This window comes from Pan troglodytes, chromosome 14 (assembly GCF_028858775.2).
Source record: "Pan troglodytes isolate AG18354 chromosome 14, NHGRI_mPanTro3-v2.0_pri, whole genome shotgun sequence".
Taxonomy (NCBI): domain Eukaryota; kingdom Metazoa; phylum Chordata; class Mammalia; order Primates; family Hominidae; genus Pan; species Pan troglodytes.
This window is the reverse complement of record NC_072412.2, coordinates 2,800,546-2,827,652: the sequence shown is the minus strand read 5'-3', so window position 1 is coordinate 2,827,652 and position 27,107 is coordinate 2,800,546. Positions and strand designations below refer to the sequence as shown.

Here is a 27,107-nt window from a genome sequence, read left to right as displayed (position 1 = left end):
TTTTGGGAAGAGCTCAGGAACCTCCTGTGCTCTAGTGAGACGGGGCCTCCCCTCACAGGGTATTCTGAGACTGTGAGTGAGAAGCTAAAACAGTGCCTTGGAATACTCATGGGAGCTGTCATCCTCTGTGACCATCACGTGGCCTTGTAGTGTTCAGACTGCCTGGCCTGCCTGGGGTTTGGTGAGGCTGTTTTGTGGTCAGCTGCTTTAGAATCTCACTTTCTCTGCAATCAAACAGTGACTGTGTTCATGTCTCTTTATGGGTTTAAAAAATCCTAATATTTCCTTTACAGTAGTTCAGCTTGTATGTGTTTATTTGTATAAATTTTCTTAGAATAAAGGGAGCTTAAGACAATAGCATTTTAAGGTCTTAATGGGGCATAGACTTTCATGTCACAACAGCTAACGTTGACCTCCTTTTGCTGCCTTTGTGTAAAGTACACGTAAAAAGTGCAGCCAGAGGTGACTACAGCTGAGCTGCTTGGGCTTGCTTGCTGGCCTGCAGTCAGGTAGACTCTGGCTGTGAGGCGGTGCCCACCCTGGATCTACATCCCCCACCCCCTCTCCTTAGTCCCTGAGTAACCAACAAGGCTGTGCTAATGAGAGGGCGAGTGATGGGCATCGAGTACCCCAGTACTATCCGGGAAGATTTGAATGCCATCTGGGCTGGAGCTGTTGGGATTAGGGGCTGTGGCTGTCTTGGCTTGTCATGGTGCCACCCACAGATGTGCCTGCCCTGTGCTGCTTCTCCAGCAGCCGGCTGCCCATTGCCCTGAGCCTGTCACACCATTCTTGCTACCTCATGCTGCTTGTGTTTGAAAAACCCATCCCGAGATGACGCTGCTGGATGTAAGTCCTGAAAAGAGGGCATCACCTTTGTCCTGGGGGATTAGGAGCTGACCAGATTCCTCTTGACTCCCTCCCAGAACAAGTGGGGCAGGTGCTGCAATTAATGATGTCCCCCAGAAGATGTGTTTGCACTGGCTGAGCAAATATACGATGCAGAGACCTAAATGAAGACACGTGAATGGGGTGTGTGGACATCAGTTAGCAACTGGGAAACAGGTGCCTCTCAGGCCTCTCATGCTCCAGCAAGTGTGGAATATGCCTGTGCCCATGAGTGTAGACATCTGGAGTGTATACATTTGGCTGCGGCTTTTGCTGCCACTATTCCCGGCCCAACCTGGCTTAAAGTCCAGGTTTTAAGTAAAAAGTAGGAGGCTTTTTGCCATACAGCTACAAAAGAGGCTGAGGTGAAAGCATCACTGGAGCCTAAGAGTTTGAGGCTGCAGTGACCCATGATTCAGCCACTGCACTGACACAGTGAGACCTGCGTGCGCCCTTCTACAGAGAATAGCTCTGGTGCATTTGGGGATCCCTACAGTCCCGGGCCCTCCTTGTCCCCTGCTGCCTGTGCTCCTTTCCTTGCCTGCTGTCAGAGCCTAACATGGAGGCAGTTGCCACCCTGTGAGCCTGATGGAGCTGTGTCTGACTGGAACTTCTGTCTGGGGTTTTGCGAAGACCTACTTATGAATATGGTCTGTCCAGATACCTTGTTTCAAAGGAAGTGAGCAAGAGCTAGCAAATGTAGCCACCCCACAGCTGATAAACAACTTTGTCTTGTTTTTAAATCATCAATCTTCATTTCACATTGGAATAAAGTAAGTGAAACCTGCTACCCGAGCCTCGGCCATGTGTTCTGTGACCCAGACTCATGTGGTTGTGGGGGCTGTTGTCAGAAATGTTATAAAAAATTTATGCATAAATTAGATCAAATATAAAATTATGCTTATAATGTCACTTGAGTGGGAGGTAAGAGGGTAGAGTCACAGGAAATCTGTTGGGGTTTACACCCCTGCTACTTACCAAACTCATGAGAGTGTGGCACTGGTGACCATCACCTGACATTGGTGACAGAAGAGAAAAGGCCGATGTGAAGGCCAGGTAGGGGAGAGGTGCCACGCTGTGGCACCAGGCCCTGCACATGCTGGGCCTGTTAGATCACTGAACATCTAACTACCTGGGAACCAGCTCTTTTCATATTATTTGAGGTAAGACGATGGGGGAGCACTCTCCAGAAGTCACACTGAGCTGGGAGAATGGAGGAGAGTCTACATCCCACCAGCTTACGGTAGGTTTTAGATTGAGCTGGACTGTCTTGGAGAGCTAATGAGATGGGAGGAAGACAGTCCCCCAGGTGCACCTGACAGCCAGAGCCTATGAAGTTAAGGGGGTTGTGTGGGGGTGGCCTGTCCCTATAAGAGGAGGAGCTTAAAGGTCTTAAAGCTGGTGGCTGCTGCTCTGCCATCCCTCTACAGAGCAGGCAGGTCCTCAGCTGCACAAATATCTGAATGTCTTTTGGAGTGTTAGAGTCCTCTATGTCTTAGAAATTTTGAAAAGAAAAACAAATCTCAATTTTAATGTTGATTAGTTTCTCTGAGCCAATTGGGGAAAAAAAACATCCTTCACCTCAAAGGTTTAAGTGACACCGAAGGGTAGCCACCAGTGTCTCGGCCACTGAAGCCTCATGCATGCTCCCACTACCAGTTTGATTTGCAGCCCCATAGTTGTGTTGTACTAAATATTCTTTCCTCTGGCCTTGTCCAGTGAACACGGTTCACATGGCTAACACCACTTCTTGAGATGCGAGCACCATGCAAAGCTGAGAACGGATTGGGTTTTGTGACCATTGTGCCTCCTCCTCACCTGAGAGGCCCATTTTTCCTGGTTGATTCATTAAGTGTATTAGTGCTGTCAGTCGCCTTTGGACAATTCAAATGACAAGTGGCTGTTGATTCATAAAGAAAATGAAGCCTTTAGATGTGAAACCCTCGTTTTCTCTTGTCCTTCTCTTAGGTGAAAGATTTTATTTTTTTCAAAAGGCTACATACTGGTATCCCAGCAGGTGGAATGTGAGAACGGGCATTTGTTAGGCTATGGTTTCAATGTGGATGGGCAATTCTTCAAGATGGAAAACCAAGTCTCACTGAGTTGCTGCAGCCATAGTCACCTTTCTCCACATCCCCCACCATGGGCTTTCACTTTTCTCCTGTGCTTGAATTTTTTTCACATAGAAATTGTTTATACACACACACACACACGTCACACTCTGTCAGTGCAGGGGCTGAATCTTGGTTCACTGCAGCCTCAAACTCTTAGGCTCCAGTGATGCTTTCACCTCAGCCTGTCAAGTAGCTGGGACTACAGGCATGCAAAGCTACGCCCAGACAATTTTTAAATATTTTTCTAGAGACTGAGCCTACTTATGTTGCCCAGACACGTCTTGAACTCCTGGGATCCAGCGATCATCCCACCTTGGCCACCCAAAGTGTTTAGATTACAGGTGTGAGCTACCACTCTCAGCAAAAATATATTTTAAAGAACCGTTACAACCAAATTATGAGGTATGATTATGCCACTGCCCTCCAGCCTGGGCACAAGAGCAAGACCTTGTATCCAAAAACTAAGCAAAACTAAACAAGAACAAAAAAAACCCTTATAAACAAATTAAATTTTAAGATTATGTCATCTGTGTCCTTCCCTGCCCTCCAAGCTATCAATGTTAAATATAATGGTTATTGAGAAAATGGTTAGATATTATTAAGAAATTTCTATATATCCTCCAGCTGAGAATAGGTATTCTGATGTGGCCCAAATATATTCTCACCGCTACCTTCACTGTCTCAACTAGCAAATCAGGACACCTGCAGAGGACAGTTGGCCATTATTAAATAGAAAGAGAAATACCCCCGTTCATGACAGTAATCCAGTGATTTTCAAAAAGACAAGTCAGACTGACATGCAGTGCAGTCAGGCCACAATTACCCTGGAATAATCACTTCACACAGAATGGTTGAGGAGACTTTCTAAGATGAGCAAATTTGGGCAGCATAATCCTTGCTTATTTATTCCCGGCCCCCACTGCCTGCCTGATTCCTAATGGCCACCCTACAATGTGGTCAGCAGTGGGATGTAGCATGGTGAGAGAGGGGCTCAGGGATGGGATGAAGGTCTTTCCTGCATTATCAAAATGCAGGTTAAAAAGTTGTTAAAAAGATGTCCAAATGTTCTAATTCCTACTCTTAAATAGCTGCTAAGATGCATTATACAACAGACCCAGGTAAGGGAAGGAGCATGTGCATTTCAAGTCTCAGCTCACGTCTTAATTAGCTGTGATACTCTGGGCATGTGACCCCAACTATATGAGCCTGTTTGCCTGTCAACCCAAAACAATCCTAAGCAAAAACACCAAAGCTTGAGGCATCCTGCTACCTGACTTCAAACTATACTACAAGGCTGCAGTAACCAAAACAGCACAGTACTGATACCAAAACAGATATATAGACCAATGGAACAGAACAGAGGCCTCAGTAATAACATCACACATCTACAACCATCTGATCTCCGACAAACCTGACAAAAACAAGCAATGGAGAAAGATTTCCTACTTAACAAATGGTGCTGAAAGAACTGGCTAGCCACATTCAGAAAACAGAAACTGGACCCCTTCCTTACACTTTATATAAACATTTTCTCAAGATGGATTAAAGTCTTAAATATAAAACGCCAAACCATAAAAACCCTAGAAGAAAACCTAGGCAACACCATTCAGGACATAGGCATGAGCAAAGACTTCAGAAATAAAATACCAAAAGCAATCACAACAAAAGCTAAAATTGACAAATGAGATCTAATTAAACTAAGAAGCTTCTGCACAGCAAAAGAATCTATCATCAGAGTGACCAGGCAACGTACAGAATGACAGAAAATTTTTGCAATCTATCCATGTGTCAGAGGTCTAATATCCAGAATCTACAAGGAACTTAAATTCACACACACACACACACAAAAAACATCAAAAAGTGAGTAAAGAATATGAACAGACTATTCTCAAAAGAAGACATTTGGCTGAGCGTGGTTGATCAAGCCTGTAATCCCAGCACTTTCAGCCGTGGAGGCAGGTGGATCATGAGGTCAGGTGTTCAAGACTAGCCTGGGCAACATGGTGAAACCATGTCTCTACTAAAAACACAAAAAATTAGCATGGTGTTTTGGCGGGTGGCTGCGATTCCAGCTTCTTGGGGGGATAAGGCAGGAGAATCACTTTAACCTGGGTGGCAGATGTTGCAGTGAGCTGAGATCCTGCCACTGCACTCCAGCCTGGGTGACAGAGCAAGACTCCATCTTAAAAATAATAATAAATAAAATAAATGAGAAGAAAAGGAAGAAGGAGAAGAAGAAGAAGAAGAAGAAGAAGAAGAAGAAGAAGGAGGAGGAGGAGACATTTATGTGGTCAACAAACACACAAAAGGAAAAAGAAAAAAGCTCATCATCACTGATGATTAGAGAAATGCAAATCAAAACCACAATGGGATACCGTCTCACACCATTTGGAATGGCAGTTATTAAAATGTCAGGAACAACAGATGCTGGTGAGGCTGTGGAGAAATAGAAACGCTTTTACACTGCTGGAGGGGGTGTAAATAAGTTCAACCATTATGGAAGACAGTGTGGTGATTCCCCAAGTATCTAGAACCAGAAATACCATTTGACCCAGCAATCTCATTACTGGGTATATACCCAAAGGAATATAAATCATTCTAGCATAAAGACACATGCACTCATATATCTATTGCAGCACTGTTTACAAAAACAAAGACTTGGAACCAACCTAATGCCCATCATTGATAGACTGGAAAAAGAAAATGTGGCACGTATACACCATGAAATAATATTCAGCCATAAAAAGAATGAGTTCATGTCCTTTGCAGGGACGTGAATGACGCTGGAAACCATTCTCTTCAGCAAACTAAAACGGGAACAGGAAACAAAACACGATATGTTCTCACTCATATGTGGGAGTTGAACAATGAGAACACATGGACACCGGGAACAAAACATCACACACTGGGGCCTGTTAGGGTGTTGAGGTCAAGGGGAGGGAGAAAATTAGGGCAAATACCTAATGCATATGGGGCTTAAATCCTAGACGTCAGGTTGATAGAAGCAGCAAACCACCATGGCACATGTAAAACTATGTAACAAACCTGCACGTTCTGCACATGTATTCCAGAACTTAAAGTAAAACAAACTAACAAAAATGCACTAAGGCTGAAGGGGAGTGGGGGTAGGGGCAGGAGTCAGGCGGGGATGGGTGAGTCCTGGAGTTTTATCCAGTCATTGACACTGATGTGGGAACCGCCCAATCAGGCGCTCAGTTGGAGAGGACAGGAGAGGAGGGCGTGGCTTCCGGCGTTTGGCGGGATCTTTGTCTCTTCCTGGCGTTGGCACAGGAACTTGGGATCCGTCTCCTCTTTCGCCTCCTCCACTTTGGGAGCCCCGGGCTACTCTTTCACAGCCCCTGTTGCCCTGTGATCTGTACGTCCTTGGGGACGCACAGTTAAGATGCCAGGACATCCTGGAAGCTGGGAAATGGTGAGTATACGGGGTTAAGCATCCCGAGAGGGGAGAACAGGCTGTGAAACCGGCAGGACCGGCCTCCCCACGGTTAGCTCCGAGTCTCCCGCAGCTTGGCCCTCAGTCCCCTGTGGCTGCAAGATGGCCGCTGGGCCAGCCCCGAGGCCCCCACGTCCCGCCCGGCCCATCCGGTCCTGTCCCTGGGCAGCGCCCTGCTCTGCGCCCACAGCCATGAGTATTTCCCAGATTGTTCAGGGAGGCCTGGTGGGTCATCAGGGAAAAACTGCCACTGGGTGTTTGCGTGGGAGGAGCTGCGGCCCGTGGCGTCCCCAGTCTCTCTTGTTAAAAATTAAGGGGAGTCTATGTTAGTTAAAACGTTAACCAGTTTATCTGAACAAACAGTGATTGGTGAAATGGAAAGCACCCAGCCATGATTTCTGGTCCACCAGAGGGGCATAAAGGAAAGGCTTTCATAAGATGCATGAGAAAGCAACCAAAATTCAATAATTGGTTCCAGTTATGTAGTCACCTTATTTGAACTATCCAGATGGAAATGTCCTGGTTACATATTCAGAGGTTAATTGCATGTTTGCCATTGGTTAAACGTGCATTTTGTTTCAGGCTAAGATAATGGTTTATAGGAAATGTATTTGAGTTAGGTTTTAGTTTGTTTGTTTGTTTGTTTTTTTACCTATGAACACAGGGCACTAGAGCCACTTTAGACTAATTTTCTGCTCTTTAATTATTTTAACACTCCAGAGGAGGACTGGTTTTCTCCTGTGTTTTTTTAATATATGGCAAGTGGAACCTCTAATCGACCACCCTGTTTTTCAGCCTAACTCAGACTTGCGGTAAAATTATCAGTTCCCACTTTCTTTGCTGCATTCTCAAATGCAACACAGGAGAACAGTTTCCCTTGCAAATTTACAATGTTGTTAACTATTTGTCCTTTATTATACATTTCATTAAAGTTTTCTATTATTGGATTTATTTCTACTTCTCCCTACAGTTCTGCCCATATTTGCTTTTTATATTTAGAAGCCTCCCTTTTGGGTGCATAAATATATATAGCTGTATTTGCTTGACAAATTAACCTCTATTATTATTGTATGGCAAACTCATTTCATGCTTGTGAGAGACATTGCTAGAAAGTCTATTTTGTCTAATTTAAGCATAACTACCATTGAACTCCTATGGCTATTATTTGCATGGAATATCATTTTCTATCCTTTCACTTTTAGCCTATGCTCTTTATTCATAATTGAGTCTCCTGTAAGCAGCATATTACAAGGTTTAAAAGTTTCATTTATCCACTCTGTCTGCTTTAGTCTCTTTTGGCTGTTATAACAGAATATCACAGACTGGTAATTAATAAAGAACAGAATTTTATTTGACTCATGATTCTGGAGGCTGGGAAGGTAAAACACCATGTTACTGGTATCTGTTGAAGGTCTAGTTGCTGGATAATAACATGGCCAAAGATGTGAGGGAGAGAGAGCTTTTTTTTTTTTTTTAATATATAACAGATCCATTCTTGTTAAAATTAGCCCATTCCCATAATAAGAACATTAATCCATTCATGAGGGCAGAGTGCTTATAGCTTAATTAATTTTTAAAGGTTCTGCCTCTTAATTCTATCACATTGGCTATTTTATCGTAAATTTTGGAGATGACATTCAGTCTACAGAAGTATCTGTTTAGTAGATAATTTAATCTTCTTATTTGTAAGGTAGTGATAGGTAAGCAGTTACTATTGTACATTTGTAGTTTTCTGTCCATTTTAAGTTTGCTTCTTTTTTTTCTGGTTCTGTCTTTCCTGTGGTATTGTTCATTTTTGTTGAGACAAAGTTATGCTTTCTTGCTCAGACTGAAGTTCAGTGGCATATCACAGCTCACTGTAGCCTCAACCTCCTGGGCTCAAGCAATCCTCCCACCTTAGCCACCCAAGTAGCTTGGACTACTTGGACATGTACCACAACACCCAAGGAGCTTATGATTCTTCCACCTTGGCCTCCAAAAGTGTTGGAATTATAAGCAGGAGCCACCATATCCAATGTGTAATTTTTGTTGTTTGTGTATGCTTTAATTACTTTCTCTTTTTCTTTACTATGTTTTTTTTCCCCAGTGGTTATCATGAGACTTATGTAAAACATCTTGTATTTTAATAGTCTAGTTTAAGATGATAACAATTTAGAGTATTCTGAATTTCAGTATGTATTTACCATTTTTAGTGACATTTAGCATTTTTCATATTTTTAGTTAGCATTTCATCATATCAATGTGAAGATTTCTTCCAGACCACGGCTGGAGAAGGAAAGAAGGTGTGTTTTGCCTGATTCAGCGACTATAGAGAGAACCAAGTTCTGCAGGCCTGTCACCTAAGTCTCAGGTGAGTATGAATTCTCTTGTGTTTTTCACAGATTTTTGCAGTGGCAGGACCAAGGTCAAATGAGTTGTAGCCAAGTCTACAGTAAGATGTGGTAGTATTCTGTTTTGAAGCGAGGACCATGATTGGCAAGCTTGCCATTTGGTCAAGTGCTTACCCTCTGAAGATGTCTTCCTTGCTCTTTGCCTCCAGCTGGGTGTCACAAACTCAACTGGATTCTAAGGCTTTCATGAATGCACTTATGTTTCCTGTGGCAGCTGCATTATGTTGTGGGGGATGTGCATGCAGAACCTCCCATTCTGTCGTCTTGCTTATGTTACTCTCCTTTATGTTTCACTTTCGCAAATGAATGTCAAGCTGGTGATTTTTAGATTCAAAAATTCTAAAATAAATTGCTGAAATTTCCACATTATGTAAGCTATTAATAAAATGTCTTGTAGGTGCTACATATTTATTAAAATTTTTGGTTGTAATTTTAAGCTCACTGCAGGCAGAAAGGAATCATTAACATTTATATTCTTTTTTTTAGACTGTATCTAAATGATGGTATATTTTAATTCCAGATATTTACTTTATACTGCAGTAATGCTCGTCATATTTTGCAAAATTTATGTTGTTCTTTTATTTGGAAATATAAGGCTTTTTTAGCTCCTGAAATCTATATTATAGGCATATAATTTTATTATATTTTGTGGTAAGAAGTGCAGCAACATATTGAGAACATAATAAAATTATCCTGTCTTTTTAATGATTATTTATTAAATTCTTCTCATTAGAGCCTGTTATTAATGATTGTAATGTATTTTCGGTATAATTTTACTGCAATTTATTAAATTCTAATGACTTAATTTGTCTGCTTTTCATGAGTGCACACAGTTGAATGCTGTAGATATCTAAAGAATTATTTTTTGGCCGGTTGTGGTGGCTCATGCCTGTATTCCCAGCACTTTGGGAGGCCAAGGCGGGTGGATCACGAGGTCAGGAGATCGAGAGAACCCTGACTAACATGGTGAAACCCCGTCTCTACTAAATATACAAAAAATTAGCCGGGCATAGTGGCAGGCGCCTGTATTCCCAGCTACTCAGGAGGCTGAGGCAGGAGAATGGCGTGAACTCAGTGGGCAGAGTTTTCACTGAGCCGAGATTGCGCCACTGCACTCCAGCCTGGGCGACAGGGCAAGACTCTGTCTCAAAAAAAAATTTAAAAAAAAAAACGGTTATTTTCCATTGTAAATCTATGTTGTATTCAGGATTTTATGCTCGAAAATCTCTCTTCTTGTTTTCAATTCCGTGTTATTGTGTTTCTTTTCTTGGGAGTTATGTTTTCTCAGATCAGTTAACTGTATTTTTGTTTTAAAGCTTGATATCATCAGTCGAAAGATAATTTTTAGCTCGGTACAGTTTATCTCAATGTGATGTTTAATATATGTGTGAATTAGCTGTGTTTGTTGCTTATAGGTATATCTGTATGTTTTTCACTTATGTAAGTATGACATCTTTTTCCTTGTTTTTTTGTTTTTTTCTTTTCAGTTTCAGATAGGCTTTTATTTTTTTTTAAGAGAATTTTAAAACAGAGTCGAAAGAACAGAAATCAGTTATTTGTCCTCTTGCAGGGCGGGGAGACAACTTCCTTCCCCACAGGTTTAAGGCTATACCTAAGTGGTGAGTCTTGGGGAGATGCAGAAAGGATCCATCCCAGGCACTTGGCTGGACTTAAGTAAGCATAGCCTTTGGGCCACAAGACCTGATGTCTTGGGTGCTGGTCTGGACGTAAGTCCCCATCTTCCCAGAAATATCGTCTTTTATCTGCAACAACTGGCTGGAGAAATATTTCAGAAAGATGTGTGTCTGGAACACCCAAAGGCATACTTTTCCTTTCTCCTTGGCATAGGCCTTGCAGCACTGAAGAAAGACCAGGTTTGCAATGGAGCCTTCAACAGTCTTCATCCCTATGGAACTCAGGGTCTCATAGGGTGACAGGAGAGGAGACAAAGCTAACTTGGGAAGAGTCTTTGTCCTTCAGCTTCTCCCCTACTGAAACACTATATATTTGGCCCACAGTTCATAGCAAAACACACATGCTCTCTTTCTTTCTCTCACACCCACATCTCGGGAACCCAAAAACTTGATGGCAGGTAGCTCTGGGTATCCTTGGTCTGGCATTCACCCACTGGGCACCTAAGCTGTCCTAAAGCTCTTTTCAATCACTTCTCACTGTTTCCAGGCCCATGTGGGTAGGTATTCCAGGCTTCATTCTTTCAGGCTGATCATAAAGGCACAGTGCGGGAAAATCCCCTACTGTGATGGCCATTGCTGGGAAGCAGGAAAGGCTAAGGGCCCACTGCTGCCCAAGGCTAGTGTAGACACCCTCTGCTCCACTCATCTCCTCAAAGATTGATATCAGGTGCAGCAGCTGCTGTCTGGAATGTTATCAAACCAGGACTGCACAGGCACTGCATTCTCTGTGTGGAAGACGTAAGAAGCAGGCGAGTTGTCCAGGATGAGAGTTTTCCTCAGGTCCCTCCCCAGATGGCTGAGGTCATTGACATAGCAGTCTTGGTGGAACAAACGTGACTCATGGGCTAGGCAACTCCAGAACACCTCACACTGATCCATCACACCCATCACAATGTGTCTGGAATTGGTGGGTTCTTGTTCTCACTGACTTCAAGAATGAAGCCACAGACCCTCACGGTGAGTGTTACAGTTCTTAAAGGTGGCATGTCTGGAGTTTGTTCGTTCTGACATTCGGATGTGTTGAGAGTTTCTTCCTTCTGGTGGGCTCGTGGTCTCACTGGCTCAGGAGTGAAGCTGCAGACGTTCGCGGTGAGTGTTACAGCTCTTAAGGTGGCGCATCTGGAGTTGTTCATTCCTGCAGGTGGGTTCGTGTTCTCTCTGGCTTCAGGAGTGAAGTTGTGGACCTTCACAGTGAGTGTTACAGCTCATAAAGGCATTGTGGACCCAAAGAGTGAGCAGCAGCAAGATTTATTGCAAAGAGCAAAAGAACAAAGCTTCCACAGTGTGGAAGGGGACCCGAGTGGGTCGCCACTGCTGGCTGGGGCAGCCTACTTTTATTCTCTTATCTGGCCCCACGCACATCTTGCTGATTGTTAGAGCCGAGTGGTCTTTTTTCACAGGGCGCTGATTGGTGTGTTTACAATCCCTGAGCTAGACACAAAGGTTCTCCACATCCCCACCAGTGTAGCTAGATACAGAGTGTTGATTGGTGCATTCACAAACCCTGAGCTAGACACAGGGTGCTTGTTGGTGTGTTTACAAACCTTGAGCTAGATACAGAGTGCCGATTGGTGTATTTACAATCCCTGAGCTAGACACAAAGTTTCTCCATGTCCCCACCAGACTCAGGAGCCCAGCTGGCTTCACCCAGTGGATCCCCCACAGGGTCTGCAGGTGTAGCTGCCTGCCAGTCTGGCGCTGTGCACCCGCACTTCTCAGCCCTTGGGTGGTTGATGGGACTGGGTGCCGTGGAGCAGGGGGTGGCACTCATCCAGGAGGCTTGGGCAGACAGGAGCCCACGGATGGTGGGGAGGCTCAGGCATGGCAGGCTGCAGGACCCAAGCCCTGCCCTGTGGGAAGGCAGCTAAGGCCCATCGAGAAATTGAGCACAGCAGCTGCTGGCCGAGGTGTTAAGCCCCTCACTGCCTGGGGCCGGTGGGGCCAGCCGGCGGCTCCGAGTGCGGGGTCTGCCGGGCTCGGGCTGGCCTGCAAGCACTGCATGCCGCCCTGGTTCCCACACGCACCTCTCCCTCCACACCTCGTCGCAAGCTGAGGGAGCCGGCTCCGACCTTGGCCAGCCCAGAAAGGGGCTCCCACAGTGCAGCGACAGGCTGAAGGGCTCCTAAAGTGCTGCCAAAGTGGGAGCCCAGGCAGAGGAGGCCCTGAGAGCGAGCAAGGGTTGTGAGGACTGCCAGCACGCTGTCACCTCTCAACAGGATCTGCATACTTGTTCAGGCTGGAATGAAGAGAGCAAAGAAGAAAACACATTTAAACAGTTCCTCCAGTCATCTCAGGAACTCATCCATATAAGGCTTCATGGTCCCCTCAATCTTTACAGTCACTAGGCAGTCAGCATTGCTGATTGGCTTAATGGAGCTATGCACAAGGGTTTCATCCATGTCAGTGACCATACAGATCGTTCCTTGATTTTTCTCTGTCACCTCTGGGAGCAGGCAGGTCCCTGGGATCTGATAAAACTGATACTGGAGACCCTGGAGCTGATCCGACTTAGCAATGGTGTTGACTCCCTCCTTATGTGTGGAGAAGTCAGTGGGGGAACTTGACTTGCCAACATGCTGGGTGCAAGAGCAGCAGAAAGGTACCTTCTAAGATGTGACAAACATGAGGCCTCTTCGGAGAGCACTTTGGAAACCAGGCCTTGCTTGCTAAGGACCAGGGCATCTTCCTTCCATGCCTGGGTGATGATGGAGCCTGCTTCCATCTAACAGTCCTGAGGGCTTGCCTGGCTGGGTGGGAAGACAGCGGGCACGTTGGCTGGATTGGGCTGGGGGGCATGGGCTGGGGCCTGATTCAGTTCCCGAGAGTCTGACTTCCACAGCTGTTCACATACCCCTTCTCCTTTCCATCACAGGCTGGGAAGGGAGGCGGCCTGTAGGGACAGTGGACGGCCTTGGCAGCAGCTCCCCAGGGTGCACCCAGCCCCAATTCCCCAGTAGGAGCTTCAGGATCCTCAGTTTGGGTCTAACATAGGGAATCCACCTCATACTCAGTGTTTTTTCAAGTTTTATTTTAAGTTCAGTGGTCCATATGTGATAAGCTTTTTTTTCAACTTTTATTTTAAGTTTAGGGGTCCATGTGCAGGATATGCAGGTCTCTTACATAGATAAACGTGTGCCATTGTGCTTTACTGCACAGATCATCTCATCACCCAGGTACTAAGCCCAGCATCCACAGCTATTCTTCCTGTTGCTCTCCTTCCCCTCCCCCATGCCATGAAACAGGTGTCCAGTGTGTGTTGTTCTTCCTGATGTGTCCATGTGTTCTCATTGATCTGCTTCTGCTAATAAGTTAGAATAATAATAGGTGGTGTTTGGTTTTCTGTTCCTGCATTAGTTTGCTGGGAGTAATGGCTTCAAATTCCAACCATGTCCCTGCAAACGACATCATCTCATTACATTTTATGGCTTCATAGTGTTCCATGGTGTATGTGTACCACATTTTCTTTATCCAGTGTATCATTGATGGGCATGTAGATTGATTACATGACGTTGCTATTGTAAATATTGCTGCAATGAACATATGTATACATGTATATTTAAAATAGATTTATATTCCTTTGGGTGTATGCCCAGTAATAGTATTGCTGGGTCAAATGGTATTTCTGCTTCTAGGTCTTTGAGGAATCGCCACACTCTCTTCCACAATGCTTGAAATAATTTACAATCCCACCAACAGTGTAAAAGTGTTCCCTTTTCTCCACAACCTCACCAGCATCTGTTTTTATTTCTTTTTTACTTTTTATTAATAGCCATTATAATTTGTGTGAGATGGTATCTCATTGTTGTTTTGATGTGTATTTATCCAGTTATCAGTGATGTTGAGCTTTCCCTGTTTGTTGGGCACATGTATGTCTTCTTTTGAGATATGTCTGTTCATGTCCTTTGACCACTTTTTAATGGGGTTGTTTGTTTTTCTCTTGTAAATTTTAAATCCCTCATAGATTCTGGGTATTAGACATTTGTCAGATGAATACGTTGCAAAATTTTTCTCCCATTCTCTAGCTTCTCTGCTCTGATGATAGCTTCTTTGGCTCTGCAGAAGCTCTTTAGTTTAATTAGACCCCATTAGTCAATTTTTGCTTTTGTTGCTATTTCTTTTGGTCTTTTTGTCATCAAATCCTTCCTCATGCCTATATCCTGAATGGTATTATCTAGATTTTTTCTTCTAAGGTTTTTATAGTTTTGGGTTTTACATTCAAGTCTTTAATCCATCTTGAGTCAATTTTTGTCTATGGTGTTAGGAAGGGTTCCAGTTTTAATTCTCTGCACATGACTAGCCAGTTATCCTAGCACCATTTATTGAATAGGGAGACTTTTCCCTAATTCCTTGTTTTTGTTGACTTTGTCAAAGATCAGGTTGTTGTAGGTTTTTGGCTTTATTTCTATGCTCTCTATTTTGTTTCATTTGTCTATGTGTCTGTTTCTATACCAGTACCATGCTGTTTTTGTTACTGTACTCTTCTAGTACAGTTTGAAGTTAGGCAATGACCCTTTCAGCTTTTTTTTTTTTCTTAAGGTTGGCTTGGCCATTTGGGCTCTTTTTTGGTTCCATATGAATTTTAAAAAGTTTTTTTTTTCTAATTATCTGAAGAATGTCAGTAGTTCAATGGGAACAGCATTGAATCTATAAATTACTTAGGGCAATGTGCTCATATTCGTGGTAATGATTCTTCCTCTCCATGAGCATGGAACGTTTCTCCATTTCTTTTGTGTCCACTCTGATTCCTCTGAGTAGTTGTTTGTAGTTCTCCTTGAAGATATCCTTCACTTTCCTTCAGAGCTGTATTCCTTGGTATTTTTTTCTCTTTATAGCAAATGTGAATGAAAGTTCATTCATGATTTGTCTCCCTGCTTGCCTGTTGCTTGTGTATGGGAATGCTAGCTACTTTTGCACATTGATTTTATATCCTGAGATTTTGCTACTGTTGCTTATCACCTTAAGAAGCTTTGGGGCTGAGACGAAGAGGCTTTCTAGATATTGGGTCAGGTCATCTGTAAACAAAGATAATTTGACTTCCTCTCTTTCTATTTGAATACTCTTTATTTCTTCCTCTGGCCTGATTTTCCTGGACAAGGTTTCCGAACGGGAGTTGTAATGGGAGTGGTGAGAGAGAGCATACTTTTCTTGTGCCGGTTTTCAGGGGGAATGTTTCCAGCCTTTGCACATTCAGTATGATATTGGCTGTGGGTTTGTTGTATATGGCTCTTATTATTTTGAGGTATGTTTCTTCAGTTCCTAGTTTATTGAGAATTTTAAACGTGAAGGAATGTTGAATTTTACTGGGTGCTTTTTCTGCATCTATTGAGGTAATCATGTGGTTTTTTTTATTTAGTTTTCTTTATGTGATGAGTCACATTTGTTGATTTACATATGTTGAATCAATCTTGCATCCTGGGGACAAAGCCAATTCCATTGTGGTGGATGCACTTTTTAATGTGCTGCTGGGTTTGGTTTGCCAGTATTTTATTGAGGATTTTTGCACAGTGTTCATCAAAGACATTGGCATGATGTGTTGTTGTTGTTGTTGTTGTTGTTGTATCTATGTTAGGTTTTGGTATCAGGATGATGCTGGCCTGACAGAATGAGTTAGAGAGAACTTCTTTGTCTTCAATTTTTTTTGGATAGTTTTAGGAGAAAATGTACTATCTCCTCTTTACCTCAAGTCAAATTCAGCTTGCTTGGTAGGCTAGTTCTTACTGCCTCAATTTCAGAACACATTATTGATCTATTCAGGGTTCAGTCTTGTGGAGAGTTTATTTTGCAAGGAAATTGTCCATTTCTTCTAGATTTTCTGGTTTATGAGCATAGAGGTGTTTATAGTATTCTCTGATCGTTGTTCTTATTTCCATGGGATCAGTGATGATATCTCCCTTATTATTTCTATTTGTGTTTTGTTCTTTCTTTTCTTATTTATTTGCCTAGCTAGTGTTCCATCTAGTTTATTAATTTTTTTTTTCATAAAAACAGCTCCTGGATTGGTTGAGTTATTATTATTTTTTTTTTTTGGAAGAGTTTTCAGTGTCTCTATCTCCTTCAGCTCTACTCTGATCTTGGCTATTTCTTGTTTTCTGCTAGCTTTCAGGTTTGTTTTCACTTGGTTTTCTTGTTCTTTTAGTCAAGATGTTAGGCTGTTAACTTTAGATCTTTCTAATTTTTTTTTTTTCTTGTGGGACAGTTTCACTCTGTCACACAGGCTGGAGTACAGTGGCATAATCTCGGCTCACTGCAACCTCCACTTCTCGGTTTTAAGTCACTTCTGCTGTCTCAGCCTCCTGAGTAGCTGGGATTACAGTTGTGAATCACCACACCTAGCTAATTTTTGTATTTTTTTGTAGAGATATGGTTTTGCTGTTGGCCAGGATGGTCCTGAACACCTGGTCTCAAGTGATCTGCCTACCCCAGCCTCCCAAAGTGCTGGAATTACAGGCATGAGCCACCATGACCGGCCCTTTCTAGCTTTTTGATGTGGACATTAGTGCTATAAATTTCCCTCTTTTCTTCATTTCTAGTGATTATTTTATTCTATCTTGGTGAGTAGTCAGGGAAATAATCTTAAATTTACAATCAACTTATAGTTTAAATCTAAATAATTATGTGAGAAGAACCCTTTGTTATTTGAAGGGGATGTTTGAAGATTTTGTAACCGTGCCTTTTAGGTAGTCCTAAATTTCTAATTGTAGTTAAAAACATGCCATTTTCATTTCTAACATTTTAAGTATATGGTTTAGAAGTGGTAAGTATAGCTCTATTTTTTTTGCAATATGTTTTAGATAATTTTTGTCTTACAAAAGTAAAAGTGAATACTCAATTAATTGTGAAACAAGTTAGTTAGCTTGCTTTAGTTAGATAGCAAGAGAAGGGTCCCTGGAAAGTCCCTGGCCCTTGGGTCAGTGTCTCATCCCTGCATAACATAAAAGGAATCCTGGAAAAAATCAAGCTGCAGACACTAACAAGGTAACTAGCACATGATGTTGTGCTTGGAGACATGCCCATGGCTGCACAGACAGAAAAACCTCTGGCCCATTTGGATAAAAACTTGTACAAACCTCCAGCTCACTGAGATAAGGGAACAAGACCGACCTGGCATAGAAATGCCTTTGTTTGGCCAGGCACGGTGGCTTATGCCCGTAATTCCAGCAATTTGGGAGGCAGAAGTGGGCGGATCACCTGAGGTCAGGAGTTCGAGACCAGCATGACCAACATGGAGAAACCCCGTCTCTACTAAAAATTCAAAATTAGCCGGGCGTGGTGCCTCATGCCTGTAATCCCAGATACTTGGGTGGCTGAGGCAGGAGAATCACTTAAACCCAGGTGGCGGAGTTTGCTGTGGGCCGAGATCACACCATTGCGCTCCAGCCTGGGCAACAAGAGCAAAACTACGTCTCAAAATAAATAAATAAATAAATAAATAAATGATAAGAAAGTACATCTCAAAAAAAAAATGAAAGAATTAAAGAAAAGAAAATGAAAAAAAGAAACGCCTTTGTACTTTGTGCAGTCAGTGGGCTCCCAGGAAAATGTTTCTTCTCCTTTTGTGGGCATAAGCGCAGTGGGCCCTGGTGCATTCCGGTCGACACTCTCCTTTACTTGAACTGTAAGTCTGACCTCTGTGAATAATTACTTCAGCCCCTGATTGCTCCCGGGACAAGCTCCTGCGCCAAGCTTTCACTTTAGCTTCTGATAAGTCTTGGGCCAATCTAAATAGCATCTATGAATCATCCCTTCAGCTCCTGATTGGTCCCGGGCCAAAGTCCTGGGCCAAGCTGAGCCACACTTTTTTCAAGACAGCCTGTGAACTAGGCACATTTCCTTCTCTTCCTTTCCCAGTCCATAAAAACCTTGGACCCCAGCCTCACAGAGGTCACCCCATTCAGAAACTATCTCTGCTGGCAAAGAGCTTTCTTCTCTTGCTTATCAAACTTTCAGTCTAACCTCACCTTTGTGTTCACGCTCCTTAATCTCCTTAGAAGTAGAACAAAGAACTTTCGATGCTATCTCAGACTATGAGAGACTGTTACATCTTGGTGCACTGCTGAGACTACAACACTTGGTTTCTTTGAGTTTGACTAAATATTTTACATAGGTGTAATTATACAGTTTTCCTTTTTGACTGTCTTGTTTTACTTAACAGAATGTTTTCGAGATTTGTCCTTATTGTAGTACTTTTCAAGATTTCCTTATTTTTAAGGCTGAATGCTATCCCAGTGAATATACATGCCCTGTTTGTTGAATCTACTCATCCTTAAAGGTACATTTGCTTCCAGGTAGTATGTTTGTGAGTAATGCTACAGTGTACATAATTGTGCATGTATCTATTCCATGTTCTGCTTTGCCTGTTTGGGATATTTTTCACACACTGATTTAGTACCATGTGTATTCCCTTGCTTTTGTTGTCTGATCCGTTGATGTTACATCCCCCAAATTATTGCCGAGACCAATTGTCATGAAGCTTCACCCTTCTGTATTGTGCTAGGAATTTTACAGCTATAGATTTTACATTATAGTCTTAATTTTTTAAAATTGACACATGTAATTGTACAAATTTTGGGGAAACAATTATGTATATATGTTGTATAGCAATAAAAATCAGAGTACTTAGTGTAATTATTGCCTCATACATTTGTTATTTTTGTGGTGAGAACATTCAAAAGCTTCTTTTCTAGCTATTTTTTATATCTTTATGTATTAACTTTTTTTAGAGACAGGATCTTGCTCTAACACACAGATTGGAGTGCAGTGGTGCAATCCTAGCTCACTGTAACCTCAAACAATCTTCTAACCTCAGCTTCCCAATTAGCTGAGACTACAGGAAGCTGCCTCCATGCCTGGATAATGTTTTAATTTTTCATAGAGACGGGGTCACACTATGTTGTCCAGGCTCATCTTGAACTTCTGTCTTCAAGTGATTCTCCTACCTTATTCTCCCAAAATGTATGGATGGCAGGAATGTGCCACCACAACTGGTCTCTTTTAGCTATTTTGTAATATGCGATACCTTTTCATTAATTATTATTATTCTGCTGTGTAACAAAAAACAAAAACTTATTTCTCCTATCTAATTGTAACACAATACTTTTGAAGCTACCTTTTACCATCTCCCTGCTTCAGTCTCTGGTAACCCCTGTTGTACTCTTTGCTTATATCAACCCTTTTTTTCAGGTTCCTCAAATGAGTGGGATAATAAGATCATAAAGTATTTGTGTTTCTCTATGTGGCTTATTTTACTTAACATGGTATGTTCAAGGTTCATCCATGCTCCTTTAACTGACAGAATTTTATCCTTTCTTATGGCTGAATAGTATTTCACTGGGCATATATAGTACATTTTCCTTATCCATTTATCTGTTGCTGTACATTTGAATTGATTCTATATATAAGCTATTATAACTAGTTCTGTAACTAACATGGAAATGCAAATATCTTTTTGACACAGTGATATCCTTTCTTTTGTATATACATGCAGGAGTAAAATCGCTGGATCATGTAATACATCTATTTTTAATTTCTTTCAGAAACCTCCATAGTATTTTCTATAGTGGCCATACTAATTTACAATTCCACCAACAATGTATACATTCACTCATTTTATATCCTCATTAGTACTTGTTTTATTAATTTTTTTTTATTATAGCCATTCTAAATGGGAGTGAGGCAGTACCTCATTGTGGTTTGGATTTTCATTTCCTTGGTGATTAGTAATGTAGAACAACTTTTTATGTTCCAGTTAGCCATTTTTGTATCACTTTTTGACAAACATCTATTAAGATCTTTTGCATTTTTTAAATTAGATTATAAGTGTATTTTATTTTGAGATTTTAAAGTTTCTTATTTATTCTGAATATTAGCCTTTTGTCATATGTATAGCCTGAAAGCATTTTCTTTTATTGCCTAAGCTGTCTCTTCAATCTTTTAGTTTTTTTTAATATGGAAAAGCATTTTAGTTGGACATAATGTTGTTTGCTTATTTTTGATTTTGTTGCCTATGTTTTGACATGTTATTTTAATAATCCTTTTCCCATCTAATGTTATAAAGCATTTTTTAGTTTTTCTCTAATAGCTTCATAATTGATAGCATTACATTTAAGTCTTTAGTTTGAGTTGATTATCACATATGGCAAGGCACTGGGGTCTAGTATAATTTTTCTGAATTTAAATATTTAAATGGCCCTGCACCGTTTATTGAAGAGATTAGCTTTTCCCTAAAGTGTGTTCTTGGCAATTTTGTTGACAATCAGTTGGCTTTAGGTGCATAAACTAACTTCTGGGCTTATTGGGCACATTAGTCTATGTGTTTGTTTTTATGCCAGTACAGTGCTGTTTTGGTTACTATAGCTTTGTAGCAAGTTTTTAAGTTTGATAAAGTGATGCCTTTAGCTTTGCTTACTTTGCTCAAAGTTATTTGTCTATTCAGAGTTTTTTGTGGATCCACATAAATTTAAAATATTTTTTCTATTTCTGTGAAAAAATGTCATTGATATTTTGATAAAAATCACTTTACGTCTGTAGATCACTTTGGGTAGCTATATTAACAGTATTCTTCCAGTGTATAAACACAAGATTTTTTCATTTATTCATTTGTATTTTATATTTTTTATCCATGTTTTGTCGTTTTCAGAGTAGAGATCTTTTACCTTTTTAGTTAAGTTTGTTGCTAGGTGTATTAGTTGGGCTTCCCTAGAGAGATCATGAGATCCCACAATAGGTTGTCTGCAAGTTTGAGGAGCAAGGAGAGGCGGTCCACGCCCCAAAGCTGAAGAACTTGGAGTCTGGTGTTTGAGGGCTGCAAGTGTCCAGCACAGGAGAAAGATGTAGTCTGGGAGCTTAGGCCAGTCTCTCCTTTTTACGTTTTCCTGCCTGCTTTATATTCACTGGCAGCTGATTAGATGGTGCTCACCCATTTAAGAGTGGGCCTCCCTTTCCCAGCCCACTGACTCAAATGTTAATCTCGTTTGTCAACACCCTCACAGACACACCCAGGATCAATGCTTTCTATTCTCCAATCCAATCAATTTGACAGCCAGTATTAACCATCACATTAAGTATTTTAATTTTTGTACCTTTTGCTTATGCAGAAGAAACGTTGGATGAAATGCAACATTCATTATGATGAAAACTCTCAACAAATTAGGAATAGAAGTTATGTTCCTCAACACAATAAAGGCCATTTATGACAAAGCAATGCTAACATTATACTGAATAAGGAAAAGCTGAAAGCTTTCTCTCTGAGATCTGGAACAAGAGTAATCATCCCCACTTTCAGACCTCTTATTCAACATAGTACTGGAAGTCCTAGCCAAGGACATTATGCAAGAGGTAGAAATAAACTCATACTAATAGGAAAGGACGAAGTCAAATGGTCTCTGATTGTGGACAAAATAATCTTATATGTGAAAAACTCTAAACACTACACCAAAACCTAATAGAACTACTAAACAAATTCTGTAACATTGCAGAAAATCAACAGAGTAGCAGCTTTCTGTATGCTGATAGCAAAATATCTGAAAAATAAAGTTTAAAATTCCATTTTAATAACTAACCAAAATTAGTTATTTTGAGTTTATTTCTTTATATGAGGTGGAGTCTTTCTCTGTCGCCAGGCTGAAGCACAGTGGTGTGATCTCCACTCACTGAAATTCTTGCCTCCCGGGTTCCAGAGACTCTCCTGCCTCAGCCTCCTGAGTGGCTGGAACTATAGGCATGTGCCACCACCGCCAACTAATTTTTCTTTGTATTTTTAGTAGAGACTTTGTTTCCCCATGTTGGCTAGGATGGTCTTGATCTCCTGACCTTGTGATTCACTTGCCTCAGCCTCCCAAAGTGCTGGGATTACAGGTGTGAGCCACCACACCCGGCCTTAAGTTTATGTTTTTATTGGTGCAAGGTAAGGTCTAACTTTGTTATTTTTTCCTTGTAAATTTTTATTATTCCCAATACTGTTTGTTGAAGAGACTGTTCTTTCCTTATTGTGAGTTCTTGGAACAGTTTTTAAAAATACGTTTACTAAACCCATGAGGTCTTATGTCCGAACTCTCTCATCTGTTTCATCATTCATTTGTCTTTATGTCAGTACCAAACTGTTTTGATTACTATACCTTTATAGTATGTTTTGAAATTAGAAAGTATGATGCCTCTATCTTTATATTTTTTTGCCAATATTATTTGGCTGTTTGCAGTCACTTGAAATTCCATAAAAATTATAGAATATTTTAAAGCTTCTACAAAAAGTTTCATTGGTATTTTGATAGAAAGTATATTGAATCAGGTAGGGGTGGTGGCTCATGCCTGTAATCCCAGCACTTTGGGAGGCTGAGGAAGGTGGATCACCTGAGGTCAGGAGTTCGAGACCAGCCATGGAGAAACCCCATCTCTACTAAAAATACAAAATTAGCCAGGTTTGGTGGCACTTGCCTGTAATCCCAGCTACTCAGGAGGCTGAGGCAGGAGAACAGCTTGAACCCAGGAGGTGGAGGTTGCAGTGAACTGAGATCACACCATTGCACTCCACCCTGGGCAACAAGAGCAAAAACCCATCTCAAGATAAAAAGAAAGAAAAGAAAAGAAAAGAAAGAGCATTGAATCGGTGAACCACTTTTGGTAGTAGTGACATGTTAACAATATTAAGTCTATAAGCTCTTGAACAAGAGTGTGTTTGAGAATTTGTTGTTTAATTTTTACTTATTCTTTGACATGCTAGTGTTTTTAACTTCTTGTTCTATTGTATCATAGTTAGCAATAATTTTGTAATTCCATCTGCTTAAATTTGCTAAGATTCGTTTTTTAACTTAACAGGTGGTCTATCTGGAATATTGTGGCATGTGTGATTGAAAGTATTGCAGATTCTACTGTTGAGTGGAGAGTTGTAAATGTGACTGTTAGGTCTAATTTTTCTATCGTGTTGTTGAAATCCTCTGTTTAATTGTCCATCTTATGTTTGTTTTTTAATTTACATTACTAAAATCAGATATAAAAGTCATTTACTGTTATCAGGTGCTGGCTACTTCATGTTTCAATTCTGTAAAATGTTGCTTCATATGTTTGGGAACTGTGATGTAAGGCACATACGTTACTGTTGTTGTTTTATTGTTGTATGTTGTTTTAATGTTGTTGCTTTTATTGTTGTATGTTGCTTTATTGTTGTTGCTTTTATTGTTGTTGTTTTTATTGTCCTTTTCCTCTTGTCTCTTGAGGAAGTTTTTGATATAATATGTATTTTGTCTACCATGACAGTATTTGATTTTGCATTTAATATTTTTTATTATTCTTTCATGTACAGGTTATATGTGTTCCAGATCATAATTTGGTTATTTGTAGGAAGCCGAGAGTTGAATCTTGTTTCATGAATTTATTTAGTGAAAGTATGTTTTTGATTGACATAATTGATTTATATTAAAAAATTACTAAAAGGGAATGATTTCGTATTGCATTTTGTTTCTTTTTTGTTTTAGGTACTGTAGCTTTTTTTTTTTTTTTTTTTTTTTTTTTTGAGACGGAGTCTCTCTCTGTCGCCCAGGTTGGAGTGCAGTGGTGAGATCTTGGCTCAATGTAAGCTCTGCCTCCCGGTTCATGCCATTCTCCTGTCTCAGATTCCCCAGCAGCTGGGATTGCAGGAGCCTGCCACCACGCCCGGCTATTTTTTTTTTTTTTTTTTTTTTTTTTGGTAGAGACGTGGTTTCACCGTGTTAGCCAGGATGGTCTCAATCTCCTGACCTCGTTGATCCACCCACCTCGGCCTCCCAAATTGCTCGGATTACAAGCGTGAGCCACCGCCCCTGGCCGGTCCTGTAGCTATTTCTTTCCTATTTTTCTCTCTTGTTCTCTTTCTTAGTGTACTATTGATTTTTGTAGTGACATGTTTTAATTCTTTTCTCACTACTCTCTGTGTGTGTATGTCTTTGTGTGTGTGTACTATAGGTATTTCCTTTTTTTTTTTTTTTTTTTTGACAGGGTCTTGCTCTGTCACCCAGGCTGGAGTGCAGTGGCACAATCTCTGCTTACTCAAGCTCTGCCTCTCAGGCTCAACTCAAACAATCCTCCCACCACAGCCTTCTGAGTACCTGGGACCACAGATGTGCACAACTACTCCTGGCTAACAGTTGTTATTTTGCATGGAGACAGGGTTTTGCCATGTTGCCCAGACTAGTCTCAAAATCCTAAGAACTGTAGGTATTTTCTTTGTTGTTACTATAGATATTACCAAGAATAACTACTATTGCATATAAAACCCTGCCTCTTTATGGCTCCCTATGTGTTTTATTGATGTCACAAATTATATCATTTTGTGTTGTGAATCTATTGGCACAGATTTATAGTCATTTTTAAGTCTTTGTTATCTCAAATATATAGCAGAATTAAAGTATTCTGTGCATCTTCATTATAATTACAAAGAATATTATGATTGTGTACATAATTTTCTCTATTAGAAAACATCATATTTTACATAATTTTATGTTGCTGTCATCATTATTTCATTTTTTAATGTGAATGACTATTTAGCATTTTTAAGACAGGCCTAGTGGGTATAAATTTATACAGTTTTTGATGATCTTGAATATTCTTTATTTTTATTTTTTAATTCATTTGAAATGATAGTTTTGGTAGACATAGTGTTCTTGGATGGTACTTGCAATTTTTTCAGCACTTTGACTATGTCATCCTACAACCTCTTACCTGCAAGTTTTTTTGCTGTGACATCTGCTGGTCATCCTGCAGGGGTAAACTTGTACATGCTAAGTCACTTTTTTCTTGCTGACTTCAAGATTCTCGGTGTTTTAACTTTTGAATCTCTGATTATAATGTGTCTTGTCATGGGTCTCCCTGTGTTGTTATTAGTTAGAGTTGGTAAAGTTTCATTATATTTTAGGTCATTTTCTCCCTCAAATTCTGAGTTCTGTGTCACTGTTTGTTTCTTGAAATAACTTTGGTGCTCTCTTTTTTCTTTTTATTTTAGAATTCCCATTATGAGTATATTGGCCATCTTAATGGTATCCTATAAGTCCCTTAGGCTCTCTTAATTTTTTAAATTATTTTTAGCCTCCTCACCCTATAATTTCAAGTGACTTCTTATGAGGCTTGCTGAATTTTTTCCTGCTAGATCAAACCTGTTGTTGGACCTTCTAGTGAATCTCTAAACTCAGGTATTTTACTTTTCAGCTCTACACGTTGTTTCTATTTTGCACTTTTAATCACTTCTTTGATAATCTCATTATCTTCATGCATTGTTTTCCTTTCCTGTTTAGTTTTCTATATTCTTCTTTAGCTGACTGAGCATCTTTAAGCTAGGTGTTTTAGCCAGGCACAGTGACATGTACATGTAACTCCAGCTACTTTGAAAGCTAAGGCAAGAGGACTACTGTATTAATCCATTATCATGCTAATAATAAGGACATAAACAAGACTACGTAATTTATCATGAAAAAAGGTTTAATGGCCTCACAGTTTCACATGGTTAGGGAGGTCTCACCCTTATTGGAACAAGCAAGAGACTTTGTTCAGGGAACCTCCACTTATAAAACCATCAGATCACATGAGACTTATTTGTTATCATGAGAACAGCACGGGAAAATCCCACCCGCATGATTCTATTACCTCCCACAGGGTCCCTCCCAGGACATATGGGGATTATTACCATTTAAGATGAGATTTGATTGGGGACACAGAGCCAAACCCTATCAATTACTTAAAGCCAGGAGTTTGAGACTCCCCTGGGCAATATTGTGAGAAGCTATTGGTAAAAAATATTTTCACAGATTAGTCAGGCATTGTGGAATGTTCCTGTAGTCTCAGGAAGTTGGAGGCTGATGTAAGATTATTCCTTGAGTTCCCCAGGAACTTGAGGCTGCATTGAGCTATAATCATGGTATTGTGTTCCTGTCTGGGTGAGAGAGTAAGACCTCTTTTTAGAATTTCAAATTTATTTTAGATTTAGGAGGTACCTACACAGGTTTTTTACATGGGTATTTTGTATAATCCTGAGGTTTGAAGTATGAGTAATTCCATCACTCAAGTAGTGAGCATAGTACTAAGTAGACAGTTTTTCAGTTCTTGGTCCCTCCCTCTCTCCACCCTCTAAGAGTTGTCTATTATTTTTGTTTTTCTATCCATGTGTACCCAGTGTTAATTTCCATTTATAAGTGAGAATATGCAGTATTTTCATTTTCCATTTCTGCATTAATTTGCTTTGTATAATGGCCTTTAGTTGTGTTAACGTTGCGCAAAGGAGGTTTTTTTTGTTTGTTTTTGCTAAGTAGTATTGCTGTACATGTGACACTTTTTAAATTCAATTTACCATCAATAGGCTGGACATGGTGGCTGATGCCTGTAATCCCAGTGCTGTGGGAGGCCAAGGCGGGTGGATCATGAGGTCAGGAGATCGAGACCATCCTGGACAACGTAATGAAACCCCGTCTCTACTGGAAATACAAAAGTTAGCCAGGCTTGTTGACATGCGCCTGTAGTCCCAGCTACTCGGGTGGCTGAGGCAGGAGAATTGCTTGAACCTGGGAGGTGGAGGTTGTAGTGAGCTGAGATAGTGCCACTGCACTCCAGC

General features: G+C 40.8%; 1 pseudogene; it reads left to right on the top strand.

Annotated features, from left to right (window-relative positions):
• Window positions 1-6,153: 6,153 nt before the first annotated feature.
• LOC739274 (C-terminal-binding protein 2-like) overlaps window positions 6,154-27,107 on the top strand; it is an 85,628-nt pseudogene continuing 64,674 nt past the window's right edge.